Genomic DNA, 19,733 nt, shown 5'->3' with positions numbered 1-19,733 from the left:
AATGGAATGGAATGGAATGGAATGAACCCGAATGGAATGGAATGGCATGAAATGGAATGGAATGGAATGGAATGGAATCAACCCAAATGGAATGGAATATAATGGAATGGAATGGAATGGAATCAACACGAATGGCATGGAATGGAATGGAATGGAATGGAATGGAATGGAATGGAATGGAATCATCACGATTGGAATGGTATGGAATAGAATGGAATGGAATGGAATGGAATGGAGTTAAGCCAAATGGAATGGAATGGAATGGAATGGAGTGGAAGGGAATGGAACGGAATGGAATCAACCCGAATGGAATGGAATGCAATGAAATGGAATGGAATGGAATGGAATAGAATCACCCGAAAGGAATGGAGTGGAATGGAATGGAACGTAATGGAATGGAATAGAATGATTTGGAATCAACCCGAATGGAATGGAATGGAATGGAATGGAATGGATGTAACACGAATGGAATGGAATGGAATGGAATGGAATGGAATGGAATGGAATGGAATGGAATCAAATCGAATGGAGTGGAATGGAATGGAATGGAAAGGAATGGAATCACCCCGAATGGAATGGAATGGCATGGAATGGAATGGAATGGAATGGAATGGAATGGAATGGAATCAAACCGAATGGAATGGAATGGAATGCAATGGAATGGAATGGAATGGAATGGAATGGAATGGAATCAACCCGAATGGAATATAGTGGAATCAACCCCAATGGAATGGAAAGGAATGGAATGGAATGGAATGGAATGGAATGGAGTCAACCTGTAAGGAATGGAATGGAATGGAATGGAATGGAATGGAATGGAATCAAATCGAATGGAGTGGAATGGAATGGAATGGAAAGGAATGGAATCACACCGAATGGAATGGAATGGCATGGAATGGAATGGAATGGAATGGAATGGAATCAAACCGAATGGAATGGAATGGAATGCAATGGAATGGAATGGAATGGAATGGAATGGAATGGAATCAACCCGAATGGAATATAATGGAATCAACCCGAGTGGAATTGAATGGAATGGAATGGAAATAATCCGAATGGAATGGAATGGAATGGAATGGAATCAACGAGAAAGGAATGGAAAGGAATGGAATGGACTGGAATGGAATTGAATGGAATGGAATCAACCCGAATGGAATGGAATGGAATGGAATGGAATCAAAACGATTGGAATGGAATGGAATGGAAATGAATGGAATGGAATCAAGCCGAATGGAATGGAATGGAATGGAATCATCCCGAATGGAAAGGAATGGAATCAAATGGAATGGAATGGAATGGAATAAAACCGAATGGAATGGAATGGAATGGAATGGAATGGAATGGAATCAACCCGAATGGAATGGAATGGAATGCAATTGAATGGAAAGGAATCAACCCGAATGGAGTGGAATAGAATGGAATAGAATCACCCCGAAAGGAATGGAATGGAATGTCATGGAATGGAATGGAATGAACCTGAATGGAATGGAATGGCATGGAATGGAATGGAATGGAATTGAATGGAATCAACCCAAAGGGAATGGAATATAATGGAATGGAATGGAATGGAATCAATACGAATGGCATGGGATGGAATGGAATGGAATGGAATGGAATCAACCCGATTGGAATGGAATCGAATGGAATGGAATGGAATGGAATGGAATGGAATGGAATGGAATGGAGTTAAGCCAAATGGAATGGAATGGAGTGGAAGGGAATGGAATGGAATGGAATCAACACGAATGGAATGGAATGCAATGGAATGGAATGGAATGGAATGGAATAGAATCACCCTAAAGGAATGGAGTGGAATGGAATGGAACGGAATGGAATGGAATAGAATGATTTGGAATCAACGCGAATGGAATGGAATGGAATGGAATGGAATGGAATGGATGTAACACGAATGGAATGGAATGGAATGGAATGGAATGGAATGGAATGGAGTCAACCTGTAAGGAATGGAATGGAATGGAATGGAATGGAATGGAATGGAATGGAATGGAGTCAACCTGTAAGGAATGGAATGGAATGGAATGGAATGGAAACAAATGGAATGGAATGGAATGGAATGGAATGGAATGGAATGGAATCAACCCGAATGGAATATAATGGTATGGAATGGAATTGAATGGAATGGAATGGAATGGAGTCAACCTGAAAGGAATGGAATGGAATGGAATGGAATGGAATGGAATGGAATGGAATGGAATGGGATGGAATCAACACGAATGGAATGGAATGGAATGGAATGGAATGGAATCAACCAGAATAGAATATAATGGAATCAACCCGAGTGGAATTGAATGGAATGGAATGGAAGTAACCCGAATGGAATGGAATGTAATGGAATGGAATCAACGAGAATGAAATGGAATGGAATGGAATGGAGTGGAATAGAATTGAATGGAATGGAATCAACCCGAATGGAATGGAATTTAATGGAATGGAATCAAAACGAATGGAATGGAATGGAATGGAATGGAATGGAATGGAATGGAAAGGAATCAAGCCGAATGGAATGGAACGGAATGGAATCAATCCGAATGGAATGGAATGGAATGCAATTGAATGGAATGGAATCAACACGAATGGAATGGAATGGAATGGAAAGGAATGGAAAGGAATCAAGCCGAATGGAATGGAATGGAATGGAATCATCCCGAATGGAATGGAATGGAATCAAATGGAATGGAATGGAATGGAATGGAATGGAGTCAACCAGAATGGAATGGAATGGAATGCAATTGAATGGAACGGAATCAACCCGAATGGAGTGGAATGGAATGGAATGGAATCAACCCGAATGGAATGGAATGGAATAGAATGAAATGGAATAGAATGGAATAGAATCACCCCGAAAGGAATGGAATGGAATGGAATGGAATGCAATGGAAAAAACCCGACTGAAATGGAATGCCATGGAATGGAATGGAATGGAATGGAATGCAATCAAAACAAAAGGAATGGAATGTAATGGAATGGAATGGAATGGAATCAACACGAATGGCATGGAATGGAATGGAATGGAATGGAATGGAATCAACCCGATTGGAATGGAATGGAATGGAATGGAATGGAATGGAGTTAACCTAAATGGAATGGAATGGAATGGAATGGAGTGGAAGGGAATGGAATGGAATGGAATCAACCCGAATGGAATGGAATGGAATGGAATGGAATGGAATAGAATCACCCCAAAAGGAATGGAGTGGAATGGAATGGAACGGAATGGAATGGAATAGAATGATTTGGAATCAACCCGAATGGAATGGAATGGAATGGAATGGAATCAACCCGAATGGAATATAATGGTATGGAATGGAATTGAATGGAATGGAATGGAATGGAGTCAACCTGAAAGGAATGGAATGGAATGGAATGGAATGGAATGGAATGGAATGGAATCAATCCGAAAGGAATGGAATGGAATGGAACGGAATGGAATGGAATCAACACGAATGGAATGGAATGGAATGGAATGGAATCAACCAGAATAGAATATAATGGAATCAACCCGAGTGGAATTGAATGGAATGGAATGGAAATAACCCGAATGGAATGGAATGTAATGGAATGGAATCAACGAGAATGAAATGGAATGGAATGGAATGGAGTGGAATGGAATTGAATGGAATGGAATCAACCCGAATGGAATGGAATTAACGAATGGAATGGAATCAAAACGAATGGAATGGAGTGGAATGGAATGGAATGGAATGGAAAGGAATCAAGCCGAATGGAATGGAATGGAATGGAATCATTCCGAATGGAATGGAATGGAATGAAATGGAATGGAATGGAATGGAATAAACCCGAATGGAATGGAATGGAATGGAATCAACCCGAATGGAATGGAATGGAATGCAATAGAATGGAATGGAATCAACACGAAAGGAATGGAATGGAATGGAATGGAAAGGAATGGAATGGAATCAACCCGAATGGAATGGAATGGAATAGAATGAAGTGGAATAGAATGGAATAGAATCACCCCGAAAGGAATGGAATGGAATTGAATGGAATGGAATGGAGTCAACAAAAATGGAATGGAATGGCATGGAATGGAATGGAATGGAATGGAATGGAATGAACCCAAATGGAATGGAATGGAATGGAATCAACACAAATGGAATGGAATGCAATGGAATGGAATGGAATGGAATCAAATCGAATGGAATGGAATGGAATGGAATGGAATGGATTGGAATGGAAAGGAATGGAATCAACCCGATTGGAATGGAATGGAATGGAATGGAATGGAATGGAATGGAATGGAATGGAATGGAATGGAGTCAACCTCAAAGGAATGGAATGGAATGGAATGGAATGGAATGGAATGGAATGGAATGGAATGGAATGAAATGGAATAGAATGGAATAGAATCACCACGAAAGGAATGGAATGTAATGGAATGGCATGGAATGGATTGGAACGGAATCAACCCGAATGGAATGGATTGGAATGGAATGGATGTAACACGAATGGAATGGAATGGAATGGAATGGAATGGAATGGAATCAACCCGAATGGAATGGAATGGAATGGAATGGAATGGAATGGAATGGAGTCAACCCGAAAGGAATGGAACGGAATGGAATGGAATGGAATGGAATGGAATCAATCCGAATGGAATGGAATGGAATGGAATGGAATGGAATGGAATGGAAGGGAATCAACCCGAATGGAATATAATGGAATCACCCCGAGTGGAATTGAATGGAATGGAATGGAATCAACGAGAAAGGAATCGAATAAAATGGAATGGAGTGGAATGGAATTGAATGGAATGGAATCAACCCGAATGAAATGGAATGGAATGGAATGGAATCAAAACGAATGGAATGGAATGGAATGGAAAGGAATGGAATGGAATCAAGCCGAATGAAATGGAATGGAATGGAATCATCCCGAATGGAATGGAATGGAATCAAACGGAACGGAATGAAATGGAATGGAATGGAATCAACCCGAATGGAGTGGAATGGAATGGAATGGAATCAACCCGAATGGAATGGAATGGAATAGAATGAAATGGAATAGAATGGAATAGAATCACCACGAAAGGAATGGAATGGAATGGAATGGAATGCAATGGAAAAAACCCGACTGAAATGGAATGGCATGGAATGGAATGGAATGGAATGGAATGCAATCAACACAAAAGGAATGGAATGTAATGTAATGGAATGGATTGGAATCAACACGAATGGCATGGAATGGAATGGAATGGAATGGAATGGAATGGAAAGGAATGGAATGGAATGGAACCAACCCGATTGGAATGGAATGGAATGGAATGGAAGGGAATGGAATGGAATGGAATGGAGTTAACCCAAATGGAATGGAATGGAATGGAATGGAGTGGAAGGGAATGGAATGGAATGGAATCAACCCGAATGGAATGGAATGGAGTGGAATGGAATAGAATCACCCCGAAAGGAATGGAGTGGAATGGAATGGAACGGAATGGAATGGAATAGAATGATTTGGAATCAACCCGAATGGAATGGAATGGAATGGAATGGAATCAACCCGAATGGAATATAATGGTATGGAATGGAATTGAATGGAATGGAATGGAATGGAGTCAACCTGAAAGGAATGGAATGGAATGTAATGGAATGGAATGGAATGGAATGGAATGGAATCAATGCGAAAGGAATGGAATGGAATGGAATGGAATGGAATGGAATGGAATGGAATCAACACGAATGGAATGGAATGGAATCAACGAGAATAGAATATAATGGAAACAACCCGAGTGGCATTGAATGGAATGGAATGGAAATAACCCGAATGGAATGGAATGGAATGGAATGGAATCAACGAGAATGAAATGGAATGGAATGGAATGGAGTGGAATGGAATTGAATGCAATGGAATCAACCCGAATGGAATGGAATTTAATGGAATGGAGTCAAAACGAATGGAATGGAATGGAATGGAATGGAATGTAATGGAATGGAATGGAATGGAATGGAAAGGAATCAAGCCAAATGGAATGGAATGGAATCAACCCGAATGGAATGGAATGGAATGTAATTGAATGGAATGGAATCAACACGAATGGAATGAAATGGAATGGAATGGAATGGAATGGAATCAACCCGAATGGAATGGAATGGAATAGAATGAAATGGAATAGAATGGAATAGAATCACCCCGAAAGGAATGGAATGGAATGGAATGGAATGGAATCAACCCGAATGGAATGGAATGACATGGAATGGAATGGAATGGAATGGAATGATCCCAAATGGAATGGAATGGAATGGAATCAACACGAATGGAATGGAATGCAATGGAATGGAATGGAATGGAATCAAATCGAATGGAATGGAATGGAATGGAATGGAGTGGAGTGGAATGGAAAGGAATGGAATCAACCCGATTGGAATGGAATGGAATGGAATGGAATGGAATGGAATGGATTGGAATGGACTTAACCCAGATGGAATGGAAAGGAATGGAATGGAACGGAATGGAATGGAATCAACCCGAATGGAATGGAATGGAATGGAATGGAATGGAATGGAATGGAATAGAATCACCTTGAAAGGAATAGAGTGGAATGGAAAGCAAAGGAATGGAATTGAATGGAATGACTTGAAATCAACTCGAATGGGATGCAATGGAATGGAATGGAATGGATTCAACCTGAATGGAATAGAATGGAATGGAATGGCATGGAATGGAGTGGAATGGAATGGAATGGAATGGAATCAACACGAATGGAATGGAATGGAATGGAATAGAATGGAATGGAATGGCATGGAATGGAATGGAATGGCATGGAATGGAATGGAAGGGAATGGAATGGAATCAACACGAATGGAATGGAATGGAATGGAACGGAATGCAATGGAATGGAGTCAACCCGAAAGGAATGGAACGGAATGGAAAGGAATGGAATGGAATGGAATGGAATCAATCCGAATGGAATGGAATGGCATGGAATGGAGTGGAATGGAAAGGAATGGACTCAACGCGATTGGAATGGAATGGAATGGAATGGAATGGAATGGAATGGAATGGAATGGAGTTAACCCAAATGGAATGGAACGGAATGGAATGGAACGGAATTGAATGGAATCAACCCGAATGGAATGGAATGGAATGGAATGGAATGGAATGGAATGGAATGGAATTAAATGGAATGGAATAGAATCACCTCGAAAGGAATAGAGTGGAATGGAATGGAACGGAATGAAATGGAATGGAATGACTTGCAATCAACTCGAATGGAATGGAATGGAAAGGAATGGAATGGATTCAACCTGAATGGAATAGAATGGAATGGAATGGCATGGAATTGAGTGGAATGGAATGGAATGGAATCAACCCGAATGGAATGGAATGGAATGGAACGGAATGGATTGGAATGGAATCAACCCGAATGGAATGGAATGGAATGCAATAGAATGGAATGGAATGGCATTGAATGGAATGGAATGGAATGGAATGGAATCAACCAGAATGGAATGTAATGGAATGGAACGGAATGCAATGGAATGGAGTCAACCCGAAAGGAATGGAACAGAATGGAAAGGAATGGAATGGAATGGAATGGAATCAATCCGAATGGAATGGAATGGCATGGAATGGATTGGAACGGAATCAACCCGAATGGAATGGATTGGAATGGAATGGATGTAACACGAATGGAATGGAATGGAATGGAATGGAATGGAATCAACCCGAATGGAATGGAATGGAATGGAATGGAATGGAATGGAATGGAGTCAACCCGAAAGGAATGGAACGGAATGGAATGGAATGGAATGCAATCAATCCGAATGGAATGGAATGGAATGGAAAGGAATGGAATGGAATCAACCCGAATGGAATATAATGGAATCAACCCGAGAGAAATTGAATGGAATGGAATGGAATCAACGAGAAAGGAATCGAATGAAATGGAATGGAGTGGAATGGAATTGAATGGAATGGAATCAACAAGAATGAAATGGAATGGAATGGAATGGAATCAAAACGAATGGAATGGAATGGAATGGAAAGGAATGGAATGGAATCAAGCCGAATGGAATGGAATGGAATGGAATCATCCCGAATGGAATGGAATGGAATCAAATGGAATGGAATGGAATGGAATGGAATGGAATGGAATGGAATGGAATGGAATCAACCCGAATGGAGTGGAATGGAATGGAATGGAATCAACCCGAATGGAATGGAATCAACCCGAATGGAATGGAATGGAATAGAGTGAAATGGAATAGAATGGAATAGAAACACCCCAAAAGGAATGGAATGGAATGGAATGGAATGCAATGGTAAAAACCCGACTGAAATGGAATGGCATGGAATGGAATGGAATGGAATGGAATGCAATCAACACAATAGGAATGGAATGTAATGTAATGGAATGGAATGGAATCAACACGAATGGCATGGAATGGAATGGAATGGAATGGAATGGAATGGAATGGAATGGAATGGAATCAACCCGATTGGAATGGAATGGAATGGAATGGAATGGAATGGAATGGAATGGAATGGAGTTAATCCAAATGGAATGGAATGGAATGGAATGGAATGGAGTGGATGGGAATGGAATGGAATGGAATCAACCCGAATGGAATGGAATGGAATGGAATGGAATCAACCCGAATGGAATATAACGGTATGGAATGGAATTGAATGGAATGGAATGGAATGGAGTCAACCTGAAAGGAATGGAATGGAATGGAATGGAATGGAATGGAATGGAATGGAATCAACACGAATGGAATGGAATGGAATGGAATGAAATCAACCAGAATAGAATGGAATGTAATGAAATGGAATCAACGAGAATGAAATGGAATGGAATGGAATGGAGTGGAATGGAATTGAATGGAATGGAATCAACCCGAATGGAATGGAATTTAATGGAATGGAATCAAAAAGATTGGAATGGAATGGAATGGAATGGAATGGAATGGAATGGAATGGAAAGGAATCAAGCAGAATGGAATGGAATGGAATGGAATCATCCCCAATGGAATGGAATGGAATGAAATGGAATCGAGTGGAATGGAATAAACCCGAATGGAATGGAATGGAATGGAATCAACCCGAATGGAATGGAATGGAATGGAATGGAATGGAATGGAATCAACCCGAATGGAATGGAATGGAATAGAATGAAATGGAATAGAATGGAATAGAATCACCCCAAAAGGAATGGAATGGAATGGAATGGAATGGAATGGAATGGAGTCAACCCGAATGGAATGGAATGGCATGGAATGGAATGGAATGGAATGGAATGAACCCAAATGGAATGGAATGGAATGGAATCAACACGAATGGAATGGAATGCAGTGGAATGGAATGGAATGGAATCAAATCGAATGGAATGGAATGGAATGGAATGGAATGGAATGGAGTGGAATGGTAAGGAATGGAATCAACCCGATTGGAATGGAATGGAATGGAATGGAATGGATTGGAATGGAGTTAACCCAAATGGAATTTAACGGAATGGAATGGAACGGAATGGAATGGAATCAACCCGAATGGAATGGAATGGAATGGAGTGGAATGAAATGGAATGGAATGGAATGGAATAGAATCACCCCGAAAGGAATAGAGTGGAATGGAATGGAAAGGAATGGAATGGAATGGAATGACTTGGAATCAACTCGAATGGAATGGAATGGAATGGAATGGAATGGAATGGATTCAACCGGAATGGAATAGAATGGAATGGAATGGCATGGAATGGAGTGGAATGGAATGGAATGGAATGGAATCAACACGAATGGAATGGAATGGAATGGAATAGAATGGAATGGAATGGCATGGAATGGAATGGAATGGCATGGAATGGAATGGAAGGGAATGGAATGGAATCAACCCGAATGGAATGGAATGGAATGGAACGGAATGCAATGCAATGGAGTCCACCCGAAAGGAATGGAACGGAATGGAAAGGAATGGAATGGAATGGAATGGAATCAATCCGAATGGAATGGAATGGCATGGAATGGAGTGGAATGGAAAGGAATGGAATCAACCCGCTTGGAATGGAACGGAATGGAATGGAACGGAATGGAATGGAATCAACCCGAATGGAATGGAATGGAATGGAATGGAATGGAATGGAATGGAATGGAATGGAATAGAATCACCTGGAAAGGAATAGAGTGGAATGGAATGGAACGGAATGGAATGGAATGGAATGACTTGGAATCAACTCGAATGGAATGGAATGGAATGGAATGGAATGGATTCAACCTGAATGGAATAGAATTGAATGGAATGGCATGGAATGGAGTGGAATGGAATGGAATGGAATCAACCCGAATGGAATGGAATGGAATGGAACGGAATGGAATGGAATGGAATCAACCCGAATGGAATGGAATGGAATGCAATAGAATGGAATGGAATGGAATGGAATGGAATGGAATCAACCCGATTGGAATGGAATGGAATGGAATGGAAGGGAATGGAATGGAATGGAGTTAACCCAAATGGAATGGAATGGAATGGAATGGATTGGAAGGGAATGGAATGGAATGGAATCATCCCGAATGGAATGGAATGGAATGCAATGGAATAGAATCACCCCGAAAGGAATGGAGTGGAATGGAATGGAACGGAATGGAATGGAATAGAATGATTTGGAATCAACCCGAATGGAATGGAATGGAATCAACCCGAATGGAATATAATGGTATGGAATGGAATTGAATGGAATGGAATGGAATGGAATGGAATGGAATGGAATGGAATGGAATGGAATAAATCCGAAAGAAATGGAATGGAATGGAATGGAATGGAATGGAATGGAATCAACACGAATGGAATGGAATGGAATCAACCAGAATAGAATATAATGGAATCAACCCGAGTGGCATTGAATGGAATGGAATGGAAATAACCCGAATGGAATGGAATGGAATGGAATGGAATCAACGAGAATGAAATGGAATGGAATGCAATGGAGTGGAATGGAATTGAATGCAGTGGAATCAACCCGAATGGAATGGAATTTAATGGAATGGAATCAAAACGAATGGAATGGAATGGAATAGAATGGAATGGAATGGAATGGAATGGAAAGGAATCAAGCCGAATGGAATGGAATGGAATCAACCCGAATGGAATGGAATGGAATGCAATTGAATGGAATGGAATCAACACGAATGGAATGGAATGGAATGGAATCAACCCGAATGGAATGGAATGGAATAGAATGAAATGGAATAGAATGGAATAGAATCACCCCGAAAGGAATGGAATGGAATGGAATGGAATGGAATCAACCCGAATGGAATGGAATGACATGGAAAGGAATGGAATGGAATGGAATGATCCCAAATGGAATGGAATGGAATGGAATGGAATCAACACGAATGGAATGGAATGCAATGGAATGGAATGGAATGGAATCAAATCGAATGGAATGGAATGGAATGGAATGGAGTGGAGTGGAATGGAAAGGAATGGAATCAACCCGATTGGAATGGAATGGAATGGAATGGAATGGAATGGAATGGAATGGAATGGATTGGAATGGAGTTAACCCAAATGGAATGGAAAGGAATGGAATGGAACGGAATGGAATGGAATCAACCCGAATGGAATGGAATGGAATGGAATGGAATGGAATAGAATCACCTTGAAAGGAATAGAGTGGAATGGAAAGCAAAGGAATGGAATTGAATGGAATGACTTGAAATCAACTCGAATGGGATGCAATGGAATGGAATGGAATGGATTCAACGTGAATGGAATAGAATGGAATGGAATGGCATGGAATGGAGTGGAATGGAATGGAATGGAATGGAATCAACACGAATGGAATGGAATGGAATGGAATAGAATGGAATGGAATGGCATGGAATGGAATGGAATGGCATGGAATGGAATGGAAGGGAATGGAATGGAATCAACCCGAATGGAATGGAATGGAATGGAACGGAATGCAATGGAATGGAGTCAACCCGAAAGGAATGGAACGGAATGGAAAGGAATGGAATGGAATGGAATGGAATCAATCCGAATGGAATGGAATGGCATGGAATGGAGTGGAATGGAAAGGAATGGAATCAACGCGATTGGAATGGAATGTAATGTAATGGAATGGAATGGAATGGAATGGAGTTAACCCAAATGGAATGGAACGGAATGGAATGGAACGGAATGGAATGGAATCAACCCGAATGGAATGGAATGGAATGGAATGGAATGGAATGGAATAGAATCACCTCGAAAGGAATAGAGTGGAATGGAATGGAACGGAATGAAATGGAATGGAATGACTTGCAATCAACTTGAATGGAATGGAATGGAAAGGAATGGAATGGATTCAACCTGAATGGAATAGAATGGAATGGAATGGCATGGAATGGAGTGGAATGGAATGGAATGGAATCAACCCGAATGGAATGGAATGGAATGGAACGGAATGGATTGGAATGGAATCAACCCGAATGGAATGGTATGGAATGCAATAGAATGGAATGGAATGGCATGGAATGGAATGGAATGGAATGGAATGGAATGGAATCAACCCGAATGGAATGGAATGGAATGGAACGGAATGCAATGGAATGGAGTCAACCCGAAAGGAATGGAACGGAATGGAAAGGAATGGAATGGAATGGAATGGAATCAATCCGAATGGAATGGAATGGCATGGAATGGATTGGAACGGAATCAACCCGAATGGAATGGATTGGAATGGAATGGATGTAACACGAATGGAATGGAATGGAATGGAATGGAATGGAATGGAATCAACCAGAATGGAATGGAATGGAATGGAATGGAATGGAATGGAGTCAACCCGAAAGGAATGGAACGGAATGGAATGGAATGGAATGGAATCAATCCGAATGGAATGTAATGGAATGGAAAGGAATGGAATGGAATCAACCCGAATGGAATATAATGGAATCAACCCGAGAGAAATTGAATGGAATGGAATGGAATCAACGAGAAAGGAATCGAATGAAATGGAATGGAGTGGAATGGAATTGAATGGAATGGAATCAACCCGAATGAAATGGAATGGAATGGAATGGAATCAAAACGAATGGAATGGAATGGAATGGAAAGGAATGGAATGGAATCAAGCCGAATGGAATGGAATGGAATGGAATCATCCCGAATGGAATGGAATGGAATCAAATGGAATGGAATGGAATGGAATGGAATGGAATCAACCCGAATGGAGTGGAATGGAATGGAATGGAATGGAAAGGAATGGAATGGAATCAAGCCGAATGGAATGGAATGGAATGGAATCATCCCGAATGGAATGGAATGGAATCAAATGGAATGGAATGGAATGGAATGGAATGGAATCAACCCGAATGGAGTGGAATGGAATGGAATGGAATCAACCCGAATGGAATGGAATGGAATAGAGTGAAATGGAATAGAATGGAATAGAAACACCCCAAAAGGAATGGAATGGAATGGAATGGAATGCAATGGTAAAAACCCGACTGAAATGGAATGGCATGGAATGGAATGGAATGGAATGGAATGCAATCAACACAATAGGAATGGAATGTAATGGAATGGAATGGAATGGAATCAACACGAATGGCATGGAATGGAATGGAATGGAATGGAATGGAATGGAATGGAATCAACCCGATTGGAATGGAATGGAATGGAATGGAATGGAATGGAATGGAATGGAGTTAACCCAAATGGAATGGAATGGAATGGAATGGAGTGGATGCGAATGGAATGGAATGGAATCAACCCGAATGGAATGGAATGGAATGGAATGGAATGGAATGGAATGGAATGGAATAGAATCACCCCGAAAGGAATGGAGTGGAATGGAATGGAACGGAATGGAATGGAAGAGAATGATTTGGAATCAACCCGAATGGAATGGAACGGAATGGAATGGAATCAACCCGAATGGAATATAATGGTATGGAATGGAATTGAACGGAATGGAATGGAATGGAGTCAACCTGAAAGGAATGGAATGGAATGGAATGGAATGGAATGGAATGGAATGGAATCAATCCGAAAGGAATGGAATGGAATGGAATGGAATGGAATGAATGGAATGGAATGGAATGGAATGGAATCAACACGAATGGAATGGAATGGAATCGAATGGAATCAACCAGAATAGAATGGAATGTAATGAAATGGAATCAACGAGAATGAAATGGAATGGAATGGAATGGAGTGGAATGGAATGGAATGGAATGGAATCACTCCGAATGGAATGGAATGGAATGGAAAAGAATGAAATGGAATAGAATGGAATATAATCACCCCGAAAGGAATGGAAGGTAATGGAATGGAATGGAATGGATTGGAATGGAATGAACCCGAACGGAATGGAATGGCATGGCATGGAATGGAATGGAATCAACCCAAGTGGAATGGAATATAATAGAATGGAATGGAATGGAATCAACACGAATGGCATGGAACGGAATGGAATGGAATGGAATGGAATGGAATGGAATGGAATGGAATGGAATGGAATGGAATGGAATCAACCAGATTGGAATGGAATGGAATGGAATGGAATGGAATGGAATGGAATGGAATGGAGTTAAGCCAAATGGAATGGAATGGAATGGAGTGGAATGGAATGGAATGGAATGGAATCAACCCGAATGGAATGGAATGGAATGGAATGGAATGGAATGGAATGGAATGGAATGGAATGGAATGGAATAGAATCACCCGAAAGGAATGGAGTGGAATGGAATGGAACGGAATGGAATGGAATAGAATGATTTGGAATCAACCCGAATGTAATGTAATGGAATGGAATGGAATGGATGTAACACGAATGGAATGGAATGGAATGGAATGGAATGGAATGGAATGGAATCAACCCGAATGGAATGGAAAGGAATGGAATGGAATGGAATGGAATGGAGACAACCTGTAAGGAATGGAATGGAATGGAATGGAATGGAAACAAATCGAATGGAATGCAATGGAATGGAATGGAATGGAATGGAATCAACACGATTGGAATGGAATGGAATGGATTGGAATGCAATGGAGTCAACCTCAAAGGAATGGAATGGAATGGAATGGAGTCAACCTGTAAGGAATGGAATGGAATGGAATGGAATGAAATGGAATGGATTGGAAACAAATCGAATGGAATGGAATGGAATGGAATGGAATGGAATGGAACAGAAACAACCGGAAAGGAATGCAATGGAATGGAATGGAATGGAATGGAATGGAATGGAATCAACCCAAATGGAAAGGAATGCAATGGAATCAACCCGAATGGAATGGAATGGAATGGAATGGAATCAAAACGAATGGAATGGAATGGAATGGAAATGAATGGAATGGAATCAAGCCGAATGGAATGGAATGGAATGGAATCATCCCGAATGGAAAGGAATGGATTCAAATGGAATGGAATGGAATGGAATAAAACCGAATGGAATGGAATGGTATGGAATGGAATGGAATGGAATCAACCCGAATGGAATGGAATGGAATGCAATTGAATGGAATGGAATCAACCCGAATGGAGTGGAATGTAATGGAATGGAATCAACCCGAATGCAATGGAATGGAATGGAATAGAATGAAATGGAATAGAAGGGAATAGAATCACCCCAAAAGGAAAGGAATGGAATGTCATGGAATGGAATGGAATGGAATGGAATGAACCCGAATGGAATGGAATGGCATGGAATGGAATGTAATGGAATGGAATGGAATCAACCCAAATTGAATGGAATATAATGGAATGGAATGGAATGGAATCAACACGAATGGCATGGAATGGAATGGAATGGAATGGAATGGAATCAACCCGATTGGAATGGAATGGAATGGAATGGAACGGAATGGAATGGAATGGAGTTAAGCCAAATGGAATGGAAAGAATTGGAATGGAGTGGAAGGGAATGGAATGGAATGGAATGGAATCAACAAGAATGGAATGCAATGCAATGGAATGGAATGGAATGGAATGGAATAGAATCACCCGAAAGGAATGGAGTGGAATGGAATGGAACGGAATGGAATGGAATAGAATGATTTGGAATCAACCCGAATGGAATGGAATGGAATGGAATGGAATGGATGTAACACGAATGGAATGGAATGGAATGGAATGGAATGGAATGAAATGGAATGGAGTCAACCTGTAAGGAATGGAATGGAATGGAATGGAATGGAATGGAATGGAGTCAACCTGTAAGGAATGGAATGGAATGGAATGGAATGGAATGGAATGGAAACAAATGGAATGGAATGGAATGGAATGGAATGGAGTCAACCTCAAAGGGATGGAATGGAATGGAATGGAATGGAATGAAATGGAATGGAATGAAATGGAATAGATTGGAATAGAATCACCACGAAAGGAATGGAATGGAATGGAATGGCATGGAACGGATTGGAACGGAATCAACCCGAATGGAATGGATTGGAATGGAATGGATGTAACACGAATGGAATGGAATGGAATGGAATGGAATGGAATCAACCCGAATGGAATGGAGATGGAATGGAATGGAATGGAATGGAATGGAGTCAACCCGAAAGGAATGGAACGGAATGGAATGGAATGGAATGGAATGGAATCAATCCGAATGGAATGGAATGGAATGGAATGGAATGGAATGGAATGGAATCAACCCGAATGGAATATAATGGAATCACCCCGAGTGGAATTCAATGGAATGGAATGGAATCAACGAGAAAGGAATCGAATGAAATGGAATGGAGTGGAATGGAATTGAATGGAATGGAATCAACCCGAATGAAATGGAATGGAATGGAATGGAATCAAAACGAATGGAATGGAATGGAATGGAAAGGAATGGAATGGAATCAAGCCGAATGGAATGGAATGGAATGGAATCATCCCGAATGGAATGGAATGGAATCAAATGGAATGGAATGGAATGGAATGGAATGGAATGGAATGCAATGGAATGGAATGGAATGGAATGGAATCAACCAGAATGGAATGGAATGGAATGCAATTGAATGGAATGGAATCAACCCGAATGGAGTCGAATGGAATGGAATGGAATCAACCCGAATGGAATGGAATGGAGTAGAATGAAATGGAATAGAATGGAATAGAATCACCCCGAAAGGAATGGAATGGAATGGAATGGAATGGAATGGAGTCAACAAAAATGGAATGGAATGGCATGGAATGGAATGGAATGGAATGGAATGGAATGGAATGAACCCAAATGGAATGGAATGGAATGGAATGGAATGAACCCAAATGGAATGGAACGGAATGGAATCAAATCGAATGGAATGGAATGGAATGGAATGGAATGGAGTGGAATGGAAAGGAATGGAATCAATCCGATTGGAATGGAATGGAATGGAGTGGAATGGAATGGAATGGAATGGAGTTAACCCAAATGGAATGGAACGGAATGGAATGGAACGGAATGGAATGGAATCAACCCGAATGGAATGGAATGGAATGGAATGGAATGGAATCAACCCGAATGGAATGGAATGGAATGGAAAAGAATGAAATGGAATAGAATGGAATAGAATCACCCCGAAAGGAATGGAATGGAATGGAATGGAATGGAATGGATTGGAATGGAATGAACCCGAATGGAATGGAATGGCATGGAATGGAATGGAATGGAATCAACCCAAATGGAATGGAATATAATAGAATGGAATGGAATGGAATCAACACGAATGGCATGGAACGGAATGGAATGGAATGGAATGGAATGGAATGGAATGGAATCAACCAGATTGGAATGGAATGGAATGGAATGGAATGGAATGGAATGGAATGGAGTTAAGCCAAATGGAATGGAATGGAATGGAATGGAGTGGAAGGGAATGGAATGGAATGGAATCAACCCGAATGGAATGGAATGCAATGGAATGGAATGGAATGGAATGGAATAGAATCACCCGAAAGGAATGGAGTGGAATGGAATGGAACGGAATGGAATGGAATAGAATGATTTGGAATCAACCCGAATGTAATGGAATGGAATGGAATGGAATGGATGTAACACGAATGGAATGGAATGGAATGGAATGGAATGGAATGGAATGGAATCAACCCGAATGGAATGGAAAGGAATGGAATGGAATGGAATGGAATGGAGACAACCTGTAAGGAATGGAATGGAATGGAATGGAATGGAATGGAATGGAAACAAATCGAATGGATTGGAATGGAATGGAATGGAATGGAATGGAATCAACACGATTGGAATGGAATGGAATGGAATGGAATGGATTGGAATGCAATGGAGTCAACCTCAAAGGAATGGAATGGAATGGAATGGAGTCAACCTGTAAGTAATGGAATGGAATGGAATGGAATGGAATGGAATGGATTGGAAACAAATCGAATGGAATGGAATGGAATGGAATGAAATGGAATGGAATGGAATGGAATGGAACAGAAACAACCGGAAAGGAATGCAATGGAATGGAATGGAAAGGAATGGAATGGAATCAACCCGAATGGAAAGGAATGCAATGGAATCAACCCGAATGGAATGGAATGGAATGGAATGGAATCAAAACGAATCGAATGGAATGGAATGGAAATGAATGGAATGGAATCAAGCCGAATGGAATGGAATGGAATGGAATCATCCCGAATGGAAAGGAATGGAATCAAATGGAATGGAATGGAATGGAATAAAACCGAATGTAATGGAATGGAATGGAATGGAATCAACCCGAATGGAATGGAATGGAATGCAATTGAATGGAATGGAATCAACCCGAATGGAGTGGAATGGAATGGAATGGAATCAACCCGAATGCAATGGAATGGAATGGAATAGAATGAAATGGAATAGAATGGAATAGAATCACCCCGAAAGGAATGGAATGGAATGTCATGGAATGGAATGGAATGGAATGGAATGAACCCGAATGGAATGGAATGGCATGGATTGGAATGGAATGGAATGGAATGGAATGTAATGGAATCAACCCAAATGGAATGGAATATAATGGAATGGAATGGAATGGAATCAACACGAATGGCATGGAATGGAATGGAATGGAATGGAATGGAATCAACCCGATTGGAATGGAATGGAATGTAATGGAATAGAATGGAATGGAATGGAATGGAGTTAAGCCAAATGGAATGGAATGGAATGGAATGGAGTGGAAGGGAATGGAATGGAATGGAATCAACACGAATGGAATGGAATGCAATGGAATGGAATGGAATGGAATGGAATGGAATAGAATCACCCGAAGGGAATGGAGTGGAATGGAATGGAACGGAATGGAATGGAATAGAATGATTTGGAATCAACCCGAATGGAATGGAATGGAATGGAATGGAATGGATGTAACACGAATGGAATGGAATGGAATGGAAAGGAATGGAATGGAATGGAATGGAATGGAATGGAGTCAACCTGTAAGGAATGGAGTGGAATGGAATGGAATGGAATGGAATGGAATGGAGTCAACCTGTAAGGAATGGAATGGAATGGAATGGAATGGAATGGAATGGAATGGAAACAAATCGAATTGAATGGAATGGAACGGAATGGAATGGAATCAACCCGAATGGAATGGAATGGAATGGAATGGAATGGAATGGAATGGAATGGAATCAACCCGAATGGAATGGAATGGAATGGAAAAGAATGAAATGGAATAGAATGGAATAGAATCACCCCGAAAGGAATGGAATGGAATGGAATGGAATGGAATGGAATGGAATGGATTGGAATGGAAAGAACCCGAATGGAATGGAATGGCATGGA

The sequence above is a fragment of the Pan paniscus genome, chromosome 23, assembly GCF_029289425.2.
Source record: "Pan paniscus chromosome 23, NHGRI_mPanPan1-v2.0_pri, whole genome shotgun sequence".
Lineage (NCBI taxonomy): Eukaryota > Metazoa > Chordata > Mammalia > Primates > Hominidae > Pan > Pan paniscus.
The sequence above is the reverse complement of the archived record's forward strand: the minus strand, read 5'-3'. Positions refer to the sequence as shown.